Source organism: Anguilla rostrata, chromosome 1 (assembly GCF_018555375.3).
Source record: "Anguilla rostrata isolate EN2019 chromosome 1, ASM1855537v3, whole genome shotgun sequence".
NCBI lineage: Eukaryota > Metazoa > Chordata > Actinopteri > Anguilliformes > Anguillidae > Anguilla > Anguilla rostrata.
Window position 1 is genome coordinate 6,039,216 of NC_057933.1, and position 18,732 is coordinate 6,057,947.

Here is an 18,732-nt window from a genome sequence, read left to right on the forward strand (position 1 = left end):
CATTTTGACCAGGGCTTGGAGTTCAGGGACGACATTGCCCTTGACCGTGAAGATGATGACGTTGACCCCACCTTATGGACACCCTGACCAAGAAAGTCGAAAGTTGAAAAAAGTGGGGATGCAGGAAAAAAGATTTGTCCCCAGAAGGTGGAAGGTCCTTGGCACTTTTAGAAAACGCAGGCAAACTTTGTCGTTGTTCTAAACCACAAAAAAAATCATTGGGTTCCTATTTCACTCACGCACTGTACTTGGGCATTTCCTGCAGACTCTGGTTAAATTCACACTAGGGCTGTACTATTGTGTTGAAATGTCTCTGGCTAGCGTAATAATGTGCTGCCAAATGTGTACCGTGCAGGTCAACGTATACTGTAGATATTGAAAGACACTGCTGTAGTGGAAATAGAAAAAAATCAGGCTTTTAAAAAAATATTTTCAATGGAGCTGTGTGTAGAGAGCTTCAACAAACTAGAAACCACTGAAGATTTGCATTTTAAAAGAAAGATGAAGAGAAAAATTGCACATCCAACACAAACATACAGCATCTGTGCATTGTATGTTATAAAAGCATACATAATTTGGATGCAGATTAATAATACTTTTAAATAATTTGATTCATTAATCATTTATGACTCACAATAGTATGCCTCGGGGATTTGGATTTGCATAAGCAATGTATTAACTCATTAGCGAGAGCAGCTGATGAGGCTATTTAACCTGTTGAAAATGAAGAATGATAAACAAATGAAGAAAAATATTGAAAAGTAGTGGTTCTGTTGTTTTGAATGTATTTGATGAGGCCATGCTAAGCCACATTGACATCATTTTAAATGTGTTTACAGCTGAGAAATATTATGACAGCAACACATTACTTATGGCGAATAGTTCACATTAAATGCTACCGTCATGCCTGAGGAATATCTCTGTAAATAGGTTATTAAGGATACTTTACTGAACTTAAATGGCCCGTCATGGGGGATCTAAAGAGACTTTGTTTGCTGCAAATAAGCTTTAATTTCTGAAATGCTGTTATCGAGTTATTTTATCCAACCTTGTCACAGCCAGAAGGCCCAATGAATTGTTACCCCAGCTAAGGTGTGGTTCAAAAGTTAATCAATTACACAGTTTCAGGGGTGAAATGTTCATTGCTGCTTTTGAGCACACAAGGGGTTGTGGGTCTGTTGCTTAGCGACAGACCTGACACTACACCAAGAAAACAAAAATTGCTTGCGGATATAACTTCAGCACCCATCATTCCAAAAGTACATACATAAGTGAAGAAAAAGTTGTTTGAACAATGGCAGGTGACGGGCATAGCAGCAGTGTCATTGCTGGCAACGAGACAGGTGAACCCTACAACAACCCATGTGCGAATGCGTATGTTCAAAATGCACCTGCGGAGAAATGTTTCGTGGAGCTACACCACAAAGGTATACAGGTCAGCTGTGTGGGTAGCTATGTGGGTTATAATGAGTGAGCACAATCAATTAAAAAAAAAAATATCTTGATCCTGTTAAAGAATATCCTTCTGGTCTGGCGTTGAATCCGGGCTTTGGTAAAGGGAAGGCGGGGTAGAATGTAATCACAGTAGCAGTTGTCCTGGTGGGGGAAAGACCTCAGTTTGATGGATGTGCATGTCTCATTCCCCTGCCCCACCCCTAACCTCACCCCCCCCCCCCAGCCCTGGTCATTGAAGCAGTGCCCACGTGCAGCGATCTCCTCTGGCTCTGTTCCCCCCGCGAGCGTAACTGGCTGACCGTGGAGGGGACGAGGAGCAGAGGCTTCGGCCCCTCGTGTGTCGGGGGGAGGGCTTGGACGTCTACGCTCTCTCCTGATCTGAGGGAGGAGGCCACAGCCTTGAGCGGGAACACACACAAGGGGGGGGGGGAAGGGAGAGTATCAAAAAAGCGGAAACTCATTAAAATGTCTTTTTTCCGATGAGACTCGGCTCGTTAATGCACTGTTTGCTAGTGCAGAGGAGGCCTGGAATTCTGTGTGTGTGTGTGAGCACACTGGGCAGTGCTGTCCCATTCTGCACATGCTCATTAGGAACAATAAGCATGCACAGAATGTAGCGATTAGGACTGGTTCTAGGTTCATAGGTCACAACAGCTGTCGCCCAGGGTACCGTCCGTTTTTTGTTTGGGCTCAAGTGAAGGGGAAAAAATAAACAAACAAAAGAATCCAAGTGTTGCTTACCTGATTTTCGGCAATCTGTATCCCAATCATTCATCCCATCCCAATCAACCACCCCCCCCCTTTCACTCCCCCAAGATCCCCACCCCCCCCATTTGCTACCGGAATGGATGGAGCTGGGCCTGGTTGCGTTGAAACGCAAGTGAATGCGGTCTTCGTCCTGCGCGTTCATCCAAATTTCAGACGGGGACCTTAAACAGAGGTCACGGCTCACTGGTCATTAAAGATTCCTCAGCATTTTATTGCTCTGGAGGTTCCCTGGTGCCCTGACGCAGTTCCCTCACTGGCTGCCTTACGCCGTACATTTAATCACCCCCCCCCCCACCAGGTTAATGGTCCAAATAATGCCCCCCCCTCCGCAGGTCTGCTTATGCACGGCGAGCGCTCTTGCGCATAGCGACAGATGTGCGTCACGCAGGTGGGTGCTACACCGCGGCTGTGACTGGATCAAGTCCCAACCCACGAGCCCCCCCCCCCCGCCCAACCCTCTTCCCTGCAAAGTGAGCTCATTAAAAAGTCATAAAAGATGCAGTATTAAAGCAATGAGCTCATTCATGTGTTCATTCGTTCAATTATTTATAACAATGATTAAACTCACTGCTGGGGAAAAACAGGGATGGAGAATGGAAGTAAAGTTTAGACCGGCTTATATTATTGGACACGTACATTTGTGTGTGTGTGGTTATTATAAATGGGCAGCTATATTTGGCAGGGTGTTGTTCATTGCACGGAGATTGCTTGACTCACGCAACATTGTGTGACTGCAGTATTTGCACCAGTAAATCATTGTTCTCCAGAAAATGTATATCATTTCTACCAACTCCATTGCTTTTTAGCATTTGATTATAATCACAATCAAACTTATATGATATGAAGAACTTATTAATATGTCAGATTATTCATTAACTTATTCAGTACGCACGCACGCACGCATGCATGGACACACACACACACACACACTACTGTGAATCAATAGATCAGATTCACCGTTACATTGGAACCAGAGAAAAATCCAACGATGGTCCCGTGAGTAACATTTACGACGATCTCGATTTTTGTCTTTCTGAAGCTAGGCAACTAATGAACGTTCACATGAATGTGCTTTATTGTGATATACTGTGTTGCTATCTCAGTATTTTAGCCCTGACCATGTCTCCGTGGCCAGCCAGAGATTTCTCTGGAGGATTCTGTTAATATTCTTCCCAGTGCCACCTGTGATTCTTTGATAGGTGACCTTTATCGTATCCCCTGAGCCGGGCTTTTGAAGAGATACTTGTCACTTCATCACTGCGGATTAATATCTTCCTTCGCCACAGCTACAGTTCTGGGACAGACTCTTCTCCCGTGAAAGGAACAATGACCATATCTCAGAGCTCAGCTCTCCCTTAAAAGACTTTGAAGAGAACTGTTTTATTTCCGAGACGTCAATTTTCTGATTATATCTTAAATCTCACAATGCTTTAATTTCCCGTAAGGAATAATGCATTGTGAGATTAATAATGGAATAATCCATAGAATAATGCATGTTGGATGCATATATACTTTGTGCCATAGTGCCAACACCCGTGATGCAGTTGTATTGTAAGAAATTAGATTGCCTTACATAATCCTGGGTTATAACTCCTTTGTGCACCCCTTATGCATGAATATGCAGCAATAATGCGTGAAATATGCAGGGGACATTCAGTAAGTACTGATGTAACTCTCACAGGGTACGGATCGGAACTGAAGCCAGAATGACTCTTTGGGAATGGTAATCAAATACAGGTTAGAGTGGTTATTTGTGATCAGTGAGAACTTAAGGAGAAGCCCCTGTTGTATGAGTGCATGGCTCATTGGTTTTCACACTCACACACGCACACAGACACACACACACACACCCACGCACACACACAAGCACACACACACACCCACGCAACACACGCACACAGACACACGCACACACACCCACGCACAACACAAGCACACACACACACACACACACGCACACAGACACACGCACACACACCCACGCACAACACACGCACACACACACACACACACACACACACACAAGCACACGCACACACCCACGCACAGCACACACACACACACACACGCACACACACCCACGCACAACACATACACAAGCACAGACACACACACACGTACACACGCACACAGACACACGCACGCACACACACACACACACACACACACACACACGCACACAGACACACACACACACACACCCAGTGGTAATAATGTACTTGCAGCAGTGATACACAAAATATGAGTTGAGAAAAGGGGTGAGACTTTTTTATCTAAAGTTTGAAGTTATTTATACTGCTGTGAAACTGCTGGAGGTGCACCAGCTGGAGTCTAGAGGTACGGATGAGCTGGCTGTGACTTCCTTTTCCCGACAGTTCAACTGTAACCGTCTGTGCTTTGCCATCTCATACGACAAAACACACTGCATGGTGATAACAGTCCCATTATTACAGCCAGTGACAACTTAGTCATGCAGTAGTCATTGAAAGAGAGTGTGAGACCATTAGAGAGAAAGCAAGAGATGTTGTAACTGTTGATGGTAAAACTCATAAGTCAGTATCTGTACTACTTAAATAAGCTTTTATAACTATATCATTTTTTTTTTAATCCTTTGAAAATAAGAAACTAAAGAGTACCTGGGTGGCTGTTTATTGCTTCTAATTTTAAAGGAATGCTTTGGATACACTCACGCTAGAACAGTAGAACAGGCACAACCATCAATTTGATGGCACTTCCTTTGAAATTAAAATTTCCCTTCCACTGTGAAGTGTATGCAATTGACTTTTCCTAGATAGCCCCTATGTGTATATAACACCTTCGAGCCACTAAGAAAAGCAGGATCACACAAAAAATTGTACTTGCTAGCACAGCTAAAATGACTGCCTCATGATTCAGTTGCTACTGGTCCAGAAGCATGTATTTTGGGAAATTGCATCCTCTGTTTGTAGCCAATTGTCATTCACTGCATAACAGGAGATGTGTGCAAAATATATAGAAAAAGAACACCCCCCCACCCCCTAAACCCTGAACCCCATCCACCCCCAACAGGGTGTAACTGCTTAAATGTCATATTGAAAATATTAGATTATTAGATGACTTCAATGCTTGATTTCCTTACAATGTTGTTTAACATACAGCCTCATACATCATCTGGAAATGACACACATACGCACACACGCGCGTACGTACACACACACACACACACACACACACACATGCATAAATATTTAAATAAGTTAAATAGCAAACCGCAAACCAATAATGACAAAACCGTAAGAGATGGTTGTTGAGTAAGCACTTTGTATTGAACCTTTATTGGGTGCACACAATTATCTTTGTATGTAAATGCAATCCAAAATGTATGCTGTGCTCCCGTCCAAAGCTTTTTGGGATTAATATTCTGACAGCCGGGTGAAATCAAGGCCCGGAGTAATTACAGTTCCTCGGGACAATGGCGGAAATCTCCGAAATCCCAGCATCCCCTGCTCTCCTCCTGCTCTTCGCTCCGCATCCAATGAATTGCTTTTTCTGGCCTGTCGCTCTGTTGAAGTGAAAATGGAATGTACTCTGCTTTTCTTCTCGTTGTCTATGCTTGGGATTGTTTTTATTTATTCATTTACTCACATACTTGCTTTTGTCTGACCTCTGAGCCAGTTGTTTTTTTTTTTGTGTTGCTGTTTTTCATTCAGTTGGATGTGTCTGGCAAGTGGGTTCATGGCGAGAGCAGGTTTCAGGCTCTCGAAGGCTGGCGTGTAGTTTTTGCAGTCTGTGCATTGCTAGAACTCAACCTTTGCTAGAACTCAACCTTTTCTGAATATTAAACGGTAAAAAGATGACTGTTTGGTTTATTCACTGTTTTTGGGTTGAATGGTTTCCATCCTTATGTATAATGTAACTCTTAGCCAGCGTAATTAAATACTATTAATGCATTGTGCAGGTGCTCATCCACGGGGGTTTACACTGGATGGATACACTGACTGAACGCTATAGCGGTAGCTTCCAGAAAGAAATGTGCAGTGTGCAGAACGCTAAGGCGCTAACACGCGCGATAAAGTATTTAGAGACGCCAGGGCAGTAAAAAAAACATACAACCAATTAGTTCACCAACGTGAACCTACTTACTGTTACACGATCACTGGGAAAACCTTTTCTGATCACACTGGTGTTAAGACGTTCCGACAGTAGCACATGATTTGAGCTGGCAACCCCAGGAGTAACATGAGAACAACCATTACAGCTGTACCAAGGCATGAACGTTTACATAGGGTCCTAGGAGATGGGCATGCAAAATCCTCTTCAAGTCCAATATTTGCACACCTGGGCATTTGGACCTAGATGGGTAAGAGGTGTAAAAGTTATGCGATGTGTTTCTTCCAACGATGAACTCAGCCAGCTGATTTCACTAATTAGTTCCACCTCCTGGCTGATGAATTGTGCTTATTAACCAACCCAGGTGATTGGAACTGAATAGCGAGGAGGATTTTTACTGTCTGAACGTGGATTGTTCTGGAAGGGGAGCGTGCACGAGGCAGAATGTAAGGGTGTTGTCCTTTGAATGAACCTACAATTAGGTTTATTTTAATGAACCTACTCATTTTCAATTGAGAAAACCTAAAAAATATAGGTGTAAAGAAATAAGAAGTAAATTGTCGGTTTATCCTATGAACCATTATTATTTTTTTCACTCTCAGAGGGAAGTTGAGGTGTTGGGGCAGCTGCATCACTACACCACCCGATTTCACTAATTATTTTACCTCCTTGGTTCAGGAAGTGAGCTCATTAGTGAAATCAGGTGGTGTAGTGCATGATTGGAGCAAATGCCTGCAGAATCCTCTGCCCCGCAGGACCTGGAGTTACGTAGCCCCGGGTTAGAGGGTTGGCATGCGGTACATCTGGGACGTCGGAACTGAGCTGTAGACTGAACAGGTTGAATTCAAGCTGGAAAAAAAAAAAACGGGGAACAGATTTCATCATTTTGCGGGGAGCACATTCCGGCTCTTGGTGTCTAATGAGAAAAAAAATACAATTTCTAGGATGCATAGCGTACTGCCTAAGACTGTCTACCTTTGCCATTCACAACGCTAGGGCACGCAAGGCCTGGAGAATGACTCCGTATGAATTCTCTGATGGCTGATGCAATCGCCAATTATTCTTTCAGTGAACCAGTCCAGTGACTTAATTTTCAGAAGTGGAACGCAGCGTATGATTGGCTCGGATAGGCGGATGATTGGCAGCTCCACCCATTTTTTAGGGCAGATGAGTCCTCTCTCTCCCATCATAAGTGAGCGCTGTGGCCGTGGGATAGACAGTACTACTGCAGACCTACTACTCTTGTGATCCTATCGCAATAGAAAAAGCGAGGTGACACTCGTTTTTTTTTTCTTTCTCTCAGCTCTATTTTACAGCTGCATGAACATATTTCACATCTCTTACCGCAAGACAGCGCTTTTCTCTTGCTGGTTAGCGGAGGTGACAGGAGCAGTGTTCATTTGTGGGGCGTTGCTCAGTAAAGTGTTTTAAAATGTCATCCTATTTCTGATTTAATTGGTTGTGGGAGGGGGTGGGGGGTGGGGTGGGGGGGCGGTTGGCTGGGCGCAGCCAGCATTGGAGAGGGAGATTGAAAATCATTTGGGCGGGTCAGTGGAATTGATGTGGCTGTGGTGACACTTAGTTGCCGTAGCGACACTCGGTCGCCATAGCGAACCGCTGGGTCCTGCTGAAAGAGACTTTTCCTGGGGTCTCCTCAGCTTTAGGCCTCTGGTCTGGACCGTGCTCTCTCTGCCCTTCTCCTCCTCCTCTTCTTCCTCCTCGTGTCCAATCAGGAGCCCTTATTAGCCTGATGCAGCTCGGGCTTCTTTGTAACTGGCGTGTAAGCAGAACTGGTTAAGTGAGGTCATACCAAATCTCACAGATTCGTCTTCGGGATGCGGTCAATGGATGCTCTCGGGTCAACGAGCAGCACTGGCAGGGCGATGGAGGCAGTGCCTGTCCCTTTCCTGTGGCTTTGCATATCTCAGCAATCTGAGTATCTCAGCTGAAACCTAATATTTCTGGAAAAAAAAAATGGTGGCGGCCTAATTATTCAGTGTTGTCAACTGTGTCCTAACACTATAAACATCTTTGGATAAGTCCAAGTAGCACATGCTGCGAGTGTATGATAGCGATCTTAGAACTGTTTTTTTTTAAATGTTTTAAAATTATTAATCACAGACTCCGTAAACGTCCAGCTTGTCTGACTGGCTGGCCACACAGTGGGCCTCATTCACAAAACTTTTCTTAACTGCACATTCTAACGCTGATGTAACAAACAACAAAATTATAAACTCACAATAACAACAACTGGGGAAATTGCGATCAATGCAATTGCATAGTTTCCAGAAAAAGTCGAACTGGGAAGGTTACTATTTTCCTGTTTAGCAAGCAATGATATTTCCAGTTGTAAACACCTGCAGGCAAGAATAGGTGAAAAAATGGACTGCCCGTGTATTTTTGATACTTGGACTCAAATCACAAATGCACAGATAAGTGGACATGCCTTTGGCCGTCCACAAGGAAAAAAAAATAAATAGTGAAATGTGTGTGAATTCGATAAGCTCTTATCCAGGAGTGCTGGTGTTGCCCTTGTGGAAAGCGAGTGCTGTACGCATTGCCAGGGGAGAGGCAGCATGTGGTGGTCTAGTGGTGTGGTGCTGTCCATGTTCCTTCTTGTCTCCTATCTTCACAGGTTCTGATTCACAAACAGCAACAGGGGGAGGATGGGGGGTCCTTCTTGCAGTTGCTCTCTTGCTCTCTCGTGCTCTCTCTCTCCATCTCTCTCTCTCACTCTCCTTCCACTGCAAAGTCATTACTGGCATTTTACAGTATTTTTAAGGGGTAAGTCACACATCAAGATGCTTTGTTAAAATTATAAGTCATACAACACAAAGGACAAATGCAATTATTCAGAGGTTGGAGGTGGATATTAAAGGCCTTGAAATCGATTTAGTAAATCAAATCGTTCAGGGTAAGGTAGAAGTGTTAGACAAAAATAAAACTGGACAGATGAAGAGGCACTGGTTAAGGATATCCTCAATTATGCATATGAACTTTTCTAAAAAAACAAAATGGGACATTGATTTCAGATTCAACAGAAATGAGAAGAACTGCCATGGATTTTTATGTTCAACTGTGGTGCAATTATCTGTTATGTTGGGAGTATTGCTTAACACTTGCAGGGTCTACCAAAGTTGGGCCAGGGGAGAAAGAAGACTTTGGACATGGACATCAGTTTTGAGGAGCTTTCATAGCCAGTTCAGCAACGGTATGCAGGACGCGCACCAAGATTGGATGGACTCTCTGTGCAGTTTCAGAAGCATTTCTGGGTATTACAAAGGAGGGATATTCATGGGGTGATTAAAGGGTGTCTACAGAGGGGCTCGTTACCCAGTAGCTGTAGATGGGCAATTTTGTAACTGGTGGTCCATTGCTTTGTTATGCCTGGATTACAAAATATTCCAAAAGTGCATTAGTCATAGTTAATGCAGGGGGTGAGTTGAGGTGTCTGATTCCTGTTTTAATAGGTCGTCCACTCTCGGGACAGCTATGCAGTCTGAACATGGAGCCGCTCCTGTGCGGACAGAGGAGACATTTTAAAAAGCTTACCAATTACAAGGGACCCTGATGGGTTAAAATGTAAGTTATCAGCATATTTTATATTTTTATTACACGGCAGGAGGACATCATGACTTTGAAGAATTTGAGTTTTTACGAGCGAGCTTCCTCGGCTAAAGTGAGCTGGGGGAAAAGTGAAGGATTTATCATGGGCGAGCCGACGAACGCTGGATCACCACAACTGTCTGGGAGGGGTTTCTAGTTGCCAAGTTGTCTACATGGAATTGGCTATTACCGCAGCTCTCCTACTGGGGAAGGGTTGGCTGTCTCAGTGTTGTGGCGTAAGACTCATGTTCCTGGAAGCCACCTGATGATTTTAATTAATCAAACTCAAAACCTTCTGATAGATTTATTTATTTGCTTTCCGGTCTGGGCAGCGCTGGACACGTGCACCTGCGTTGTTTTTGCAGTGGATCTCAGGAGCCTGGTATATGCTTTACGCCTGCGGCTAGCACAGAGGGTAGGGTCCTCCACCTGAGCTGGACCGAGATTGCATGATCTCTCCTGGGCCAGCCGGAGAGCCCTCGGGTATCACTGGCAGACCTTTTTCTACTGGACGTTCAAGCGGGGGGGGTTGTGCTAACGACTCCCACACCCCTTATTACCGTCCCATGCTACGGGCCTGGCAGCGGGTCCTTCACTGTGAGCCGGGGGGGGGAATGATTGGGTCCAGGAAGAACTGCTGATCCTGATCCAGGCCAGGCTGATGCCTTCAGCTGGCGGGAAGCGCTCGTTGTCTGATGAAGGAAGCCTGCACCTGAAAGCCTCGGGGCGGTCAGAGCTGTTTGGGCCAGCGCTATCTCTCCGGGGACGCTGGCGGGCCCCGTGTAATCCTCCCACACAGAAGGGTACAGCTGCCCCGCGGTGGAGGGTTATTCACGGGGCCCAGTAGCTACGAACAGACGAAGAGGCACGCCTGAACCTCAGCCGCGGGGAGGGAGTGCCCTCTCTCTGGTCAGGAGGAGACCCTGGGTCATCTCTCCCTGGGGGTGTTGTTTGTTTAAGTTGGTAGGTTGTTGGTTTTCAGGGGTTGGGTGAAGTTTTGTCTTTTACATCCTTCGTTCGGGAGGCAGAAGTACAGTGTTGTTGGTGAGTTGTTTGAGGAAGGATTCCCTGTGGAATTTTGTGTCTGGCTTGGTGAAACTGTCCATTCGAGAAAAAAAAACAGTCTCGCGGCTGGTTAAGAATTCATGCTTAAGGGCATGATGGCAGCATATCTAAAGAATGAATTTGCAAATGGGATTCTAATTAATGGCATACCAGGTGTGTGTGTGTGTGTGGGGGGTGGGGGGGGGATTCCTTTGCCAGATTAGCAGTCATAGGCAGTGGAGTTTTAATTTTTGTGGTCACGGAGAGCTTGTTCGTGAATATTGTTTTGTCATAAAAAGGAAAAAGCGGCTGATTGTTCTGACTGTTATTGATTGAACAATAGCATGAGCAAATTCCATGAGCAGCAGTATCACAGCATCCTCCAGGAAGCCAGTGTTGGCCCCTGTACCCCCCCCCCCCCCCACCCAAAGGGGAGTAATGTTGTGGCTGCACAGCAGGTCAGGTCTAAGTTTTGAATTTAAGAAGTATAATTACAGGAGATCAATGCAAAAAAAGAAGAAGAAGAAGAAGGGCCTTTGTACTGAACCACTGACTGTGTTGGAAGCACTGGAGCAGGCCTTCCTTGGCTGGAAATTTAATTAAAAAAGGTCTGAACAACAGTAGTAATAACGGAACAGGATTCAGACACCAATAACTGCAGGGATATTGCTTTTATAAGTTTGAGTAAAATTAATGCAAGTTAGGAGGTTTGTTTTTTCATTTATTTTTAATTTTTTTTAAATCAATTTATTGTTTTTAAGTCACGGCCCAGCTCAGGAAGTAAAGATTAAATATTTTAATATTTATGTACTGTGTAATTTTGGCCAAGAATAGTGTGGTTATTTGCAATTTTGTGGTGAAATAACTGAGGTTTTCCTGTGCCATTTTTATCTTTGGAGTGAAGAAATTTGACATTTAGACAAAAATATGTCGAAATGATAAATAATAAATAACGGTTTTCATCTTGTAATATGGTTTCTTACCTTGTACTGGAATGAGAATATTAGTAACAACCATTTTGTGCTAGTTTTAGTGCTTTTGAATGTTCTCTTCTGCAGACACATTAGCTGTAATTCTGTATGTAAAATCATGAGAAATTAATTATTGAGTGGACATAATGGAGTTTTGTAATTACTGTATGGCTGCCATGCCCGACTAGCCTAGAAGCAGTCCCAGTTGAGCACTTCCATTTCAAACACTTAATACCTCTGGTTGTGTAATTGTATACAATCATTTTAAACCTGATAATCTTACTGTCACTCTGCAGCCAAAATGCAATAAAAGGAGTTACAACTGATGTTAAATGTAATGAGGAGGGCAAAGACCAGGACTCTCTGCTTTCCATCTCCTGCAGAATTGCATTTAAATTATTGTGTTATTGACTTTCAAGAAAATGGCCTATGAGAATTTCTTTTGAACCGACCAATGAATTTCCAGTACAGGCAGCCAGTGGCTGATATTCAATGGTGTTTGTGCATGTGTGTGCGTGTGTGTGTGTGTGTGTGTGTGTGTGTGCGTGTGGGTGTGTGTGTGTGTGTGTGTGTGTGTGTGTGTGCGCGTGCATATGTGTGTGTGAGTGTGTGTGTGTGTGTGTGTGTGATTCATAACATCGTGTGTGAGGGGTCTACTCTATAACCTTAAAGTAGAACAATGCATTCTGTGTTCACTTACAACTCACACCAACAACTGGCCAACAAAAGGCAGGTTATTAAACCAAACAATCTAAATTTCAGCGAACACTGCAAGCCATTTGACTGTGACGAGCTTGGGCGTGTGGGTCGCATAGCAAAAGACGGAAGGTAAATGTGTTTTGCTAATTCACTGTTTAAATGTGTAGCTCCGCGTGTTGTAGGTTATCATGTGTCTCCCCCAGTGACGCTACAGGGGCAAGGCTCAATAGAGGAATTCTTTCTAAAAGTTAAGGCTGACCGTTGTGATTTACGGAGGTGAATTTTACGGTCCCCCGCGTGGTGGCTCTGCTCATACAGAAATCCAAAGCACTTGGAGGATAGCGCCAGCATAAACCAGCGATTGGATTGGATAATAAGGGTCCGCACCAAAGTTTTATGCCAGAGAAATATTGTAAAATAAAACGATCCAGGACAAGGTAGAGGCTGCATATTGTCTGGAAAATTGCTCTCTCTCTCTCTCTCTCTCTCTCTCTCTGTCTCTCTCTCTCTCTGTAAGCTCTTATCCAGGATTGCTGGTGTGGAAAACAGTACTGTACGCATAGGCAGGGGGAAAGGCAGTGTGTGGTGGCCTGCTGGTGTGGTGTTGTCTATGTCCCCTCATGTCTCCCATCTTCTCAGGCTCTGTGATACACAAACTACAACATGGGGGAGGAGGGGAGGGGTCCTTCTTGCAGTTGCTCTCTCACTCTCTCGCTCTTGTTCCCTCTCTCTCTATTGCTCTCTCTCTCAGATGGCCATGAATATGACTTCTAACTAATAGCCCAAGGACCCTCGTCTTCGCTGTGTTTATTACAGTTTGCATAAATCACCTCTTTTCTGTCTTTCATTTTGTGACTGTTGTGTGTGTGTGTGTGTGTGGGTGTGCATGTGTGTATGTTGGGGGGTCAGATATTTGATGCATCAACACTCCCTGATACCCAACTGTTCTTTAAGGCTACAGCACTTCACGCTCTCTGCACGTGCACAGTAAGAAAAGGTGCGGCATTGTATTCGGCCTTCCCTGTGGCTCCACTGCGTAGCCAGCTGTATGTATGATGTGTGTCATAAATAGACATGAGAGGTTAGCGTCCTTTTTTTTTTGTTTTTTTTTTGAGCCAGTCATGCAGACAAGTACTGGAGTAAAAGTAAGCAGGTTTCAGAACAGCACTTCCTGTCTCCATTCTCTTTTGAAGATCAGAGCATAATATCACCGAAAGCAGTGACCCTGATAACATATTTGGCACGTCAGTGGCTGTGGATGTGTCATTTGCTTAGTGCTTGTGTGGTTGAGAATAATGTTTGTGCTTTTTCAGCATCTCAAAGTGCTTTACATTGAAGCGGAGCCGGAACCACATAACCCTAACTGAGTATCTGTGCATCTACATGTGTTTTTATACGATCAACGGATAATCGACACGTGTAATTTTTTAATTTTTTTAAAATGAAAAAATTTTAGAGCTCCCATCTCACAAAAGCGCATGGAGATGCATGTTGTGCCAGTTGCTAGTTGCCATCGAGACGTGGGACACGACGGGCTTCTCCACCCGTTCCCCGTTTAAGGAAAGCTCCTTCTCTGCTCCAGCCTGAGAGCGGCCATTTTTTATTGTACTGTACGTGTCCCGGAGCCCATGTGGGACCCCTGGGTCAGATGCTGGGGTGGGTTCTGCTGAGAGAGTGGGCTGTTTCAATTATATTCTGCTCCACGGAACCCAGTTACCCCTGACTACCAAACCCCCCTCTCCACCCCCCCCCCCCCCTCAGCTCATCGCTCCTCCGCGTAGGAGGGGAACGATCGGCAAGGTTGGGGGGTAGAAGACACCGTGACCACGGGCAGGAGGGGGGGAGTCAGGGGTTTGCTAATTGAAAGAGTGCTTTCACACATTCGGAAGGAGTCCCATTGATCCCAGTAGCCTCCCTCCTGTGGTTTGTGTCTGTTGCAGTGGGAGGATGTTTTATTGGTCGTGTTGATAATACAAAATACGCTGCTGTTCTGGACATTAAATAAATAAGTAAATAAATAAATATTTTCTCTCTCTTTGGCAAAAATTTATGCCAAAGGATGGTTCGCTTCAAGGATTGTTTTAAATGAGAAGTCATGACTCAGAAGCTAGCTTCCTGTCCTTTGAGGAGATTGCAATAAGTGTAGCCTATCCACTAATTATCTCTTGGCATGCAGACGTTATGCTTTAAAGAAACACAATGCTATCCCCCATTGGCTAACAGCATCTCTGTCTGGATCCTGTGTAAATCCATTTGATGAATGTCTTCTGTGCAGCACATTCTGTTTTTGTGTTTTTTTTTTCTACAATACGTGTTTTACTGCAATTGAAACAGTTCGTGTTTGATTAGCATTTAACTTGCGCTCTAATTTTCCTCCGTTTGTCGAATCGTTGGAATTCAATTTCGCTGAAGCGCGGCTGTACTCGGTTCTTATTTGATAAAAAGCCGTCGTCCCGCTGTAGACCTTGGGAAAAGGAGGCCGCTCGAGTCCCCCCCCCCCGCAAAAGATTCCTGTTCGCTTTCCGAGGTACCTGCCGCTTAATTTCCTCTGAGAACTGCTTTCAAGAAATGCACCAGAAAAACAAACAAAACAAAACAAAACAACAAAAAAAATGTTGTTTACTTCACTAAACCGCGCCACGGAATTATAAGGAGCCATTGACAAATGAAGAGTATCCTCTCGATGGCAAATCAAAAGCAGTTCTCAAATGGGCAAAGGTTAGTCAGCCCTGATACAGAAGAAAGTACTTTCAGTATAATTAGCTGATGGAAAGCAGTGGCTGCGCTTCTGAGAGGACACCGATATTGACTGTCGAGTGCTTATCCAAACAAGATTAATTTATCTCTGTTTACAACTGAATGATAAATTTTGCACCACAGGAGCCAAGGCGGGCAGGGGGGAAATTTCTGTGGGACCATAATGCATTTTCACTACAAGGAAATGTGCTAAGGAAAAAAAGACAGCGAAGCTCCTTGTAGTTTAATGAGTTCCGTGAATACTGCTTCTTAAACCATCCGCAGCATTAATACTGACGCTGATTTTCAAGGAATTAGACACATCTGACATCAGTGACATTCTCATGCAAAGGTTGATCCAGTCGGTTAGCTAAGCAGCCAGCTCTGCCTGTAGTCAGCCACAGTTCAGGATTGCAGTCGACGTGGCGAGCATATATCAGATTATTTTAGGCATGCCTGAATTATCAGTAAATCAAGTGCACACATTGTGCACTCACAGATGTGCTTGAGATTTGGGCTTTGTTGTGCTTTGCGCACACCACAACCCGTCTCAGTCGCTGTGCTCAAAGTGTTATCTCTCCGTCAAATGCTATGGTGGGGGGGGGGGGAACTCTTCAGAGTAGAAGCAGAAACTGAGAATCTCGGGTAATCCTGAACAGAATGCAGTGCTATATGGGGCACACCATACCACTAGATAACCCCCCCCCCCCGCTCCTGTGGTGCAATTTAGCATAAGCCCGGCCTACTCTTGTCCTTGGTTTTTGTCTGAGGGTGCAAAACAGATCTCGCAATAATAAATCGTAATCGCACCAGCGTGTCAAGAAAGCTTACTCACGCGCCGCGCACAAACAAACGTAATTCCTGCGAATGCCTGCCGCGCTCTTCTCTCCCCTGACGCAAGCACTGCCTCCCGTTGCCGCTCGAGCGTACGCCGCTGACTCTTTCTTCCTCTGTACCTCCCCTAGATTGGTTGCGTGACCCAGTCTGGAGGCTTGCGGACACGTGTGAAATTGGCCCCTGTCTGTGAGGGGGGGGCCCTATGGCAGAAACCCGCACTATATAGGTAAGGACGCAAAAAATACTGTCCGTTTTATTTCAAAATAGGCGGCAAAAGCAGCCCCGACATAAGAACGTTCCTAGAACATTCTAGAACAGCACGGTGTGTGTCGGTTGAGAAGCGAGAGAATGTGCAGTTTTAATGTCAATCTACGATTTAAATAGTAAGTGCATTACGGCGATAATTAGCACTTTCGTTGCGGGAATGTAACCTGGAGGTGAAAATAATGTGAGCCACTTCCTCATACAGGGGGATGAGAACAACAGGGACTCCAAATTGAGTTTGACACATCTGTTAATTAGCATACCGCACATAGCCATGCTCATTTGTGGGTTACATACATTGTCAGCGATAATTGTTTTGCTAATGCAGCACTGCTCATGCAACGGATCTTGCTTGCTGTCAGTTAACATTGACCCGACGATCCCCTTTAATTCAACAGCTCCGTCTCTCTCATAATCACAGAATTTTTTTTTCCCCTCCATCATGTATGTTTCAAGCAGTGTGTCGTGTTACCTAAACGTATGATGCGTGTAAATACATTTAAACAAAATTAGCTTGTTTCAGACTTTAATGGTTAAATCAGACAAGACAAGGAGACCATTGCTCTCTCAGAAAAAAAGGCATGAGAAAGTGCCTAAAGACAGACAAACGCTTGTCGCTGGGATGGTACCCTAACGGTAGATAAGATTTTACGCCTAGCCGTGGGTTTAATAATTTAATAATTCATCCGCAGCGTTTTTGGCTTGTAAGAGGTACTAATTAGTACCCAAAGATTGTTATTGTACCTTTCAGGGTACATTTGGGAAATTTGTTCATTAAAGAACAAAAATGTACCTCGACTGTACCTTTATTTCTGAGAGAGCGTACCACGGACTCATGAAAGCTCAATAGCGAGTTATAAATTGTCTTTGTAAACGGATGCCACCTGTAGCTACTGTTCCCACGTTGACCCCTTTACAGTGCTCATAATACAGAGGTGGGGTAAATCTGCGGGTCTGCAGTTTGACAATTTAGATTTTTATTCACGAGTCCTTCCCCTGCAGATATTCATCCTAAGATTATTATTTTTTGATATGTATATATTATTTCATTACTAAGAGGTGGATGATTTATGTTTTGATATCAGGATGTTATCTTCCGTGCGCTCTCAGCAGAAGCTTTCTTCAGCTCAGGATTATTCACATTCCTCTTGCCTCTCAGTGTTGGTAGAGTGCGGACTGCCTAACAGCTGGGGGGGGGGGGGTTGTGGGGGGTGGTATTGAACTCTGACCCCCCAGGCTCCAGGTGTGTTCTTTTGATGGGGGGAGATAAAAGGCTGCCTCCGGGTTTGCTGGAAGCCTAGGAAAGCCAGATTCGAGGTAAACACCAGCATCCGGCAGAACGGTTTTATGGGACAGTACTCGAAAATCTGCAATGAAAACCCAAAAACAGAGAGCGAGAGAGGGGAGAGAAATACAAACAGAAGGACTGATGTGTGTGTGTGTGTGAGTGTGGGGTGCGTGCATTATTGGGGGGGGGGGGGGGGGGTTGAGGGGAATGTTAAGTGAGGTGCGCTTGGCAAACGCCACTGTCTGGCACAAGGCTGTGTGTATTGACTCCGAATACTCGTCGGCTTGTTACGTCCCTGTTCCGGAACAATCTCCAGCTGGACGCGGGCGATGAACTGATGACCCGCGTGCGAGAGCGGGCTCGTGAGGGGCGAGCGGCGGGATTTCGGATCCCTGACGGACCCCTGACGGGCCCATTTCCATCGACAGTTCTCAGATTGATAGACTCGAAACTCCGGTGCGAAACGGAAGCAGGGCCGCTGGGGACAGGCTGTCGCCGGGCTGTGGATCGTTACTGGAGAAACCTGCTTTGCGCCTCTCCCCCCCGTGTGGGGAAACGGGGCTCCATTGATCCGGCGTCAAGAGGGCCTGTAGCTCCTGCTGCTCTACATGAAACCCAGTTTTACTCATTTACATATCCAGAATGGACAAAATCTTGTAGATTAATCTCAGTTTCACCTACGGTGCCTTGCGCAGAGTTGAACACACAAGGAAAACACGAGCTATTAAGGCCGCTGTCTTGTGTTTAGCTTCGGTTCATAACTAGGTGAAAAATGAAACCGGTGTAGGCAAATCAAATTTGTTTCTTAAGCACTTCCTGGGCATGCAGTACATCACGCCACTTAGTTGTTTTACGCTAGCTAGTCCCAGATCTCCCAACAGGTGAAATAAACGACAATGAAACATAGCCATAGATGTCGGCCGGCAAAACAAAACAAAACATTCAGCTGCTCACACGGGGGGGGGAACTATATGG

At 44.9% G+C, this 18,732-nt stretch overlaps 1 protein-coding gene across 2 annotated transcripts in view; it reads left to right on the plus strand.

Moving 5' to 3' along the window:
- Positions 1 to 18,732, plus strand: part of LOC135237213 (leucine-rich repeat and fibronectin type-III domain-containing protein 2) — a 136,132-nt gene that overhangs the window by 86,301 nt on the left and 31,099 nt on the right. The window contains exon 4 of one of the 2 annotated variants that reach the window (XM_064304130.1): positions 16,334 to 16,431. The exons of the other annotated variant lie outside the window; for it this stretch is intronic. The gene's annotated coding sequence lies outside the window, so the exon portion shown is untranslated. The remainder of the gene's footprint in view (positions 1 to 16,333; positions 16,432 to 18,732) is intronic. 2 annotated transcript variants of the gene reach the window in all.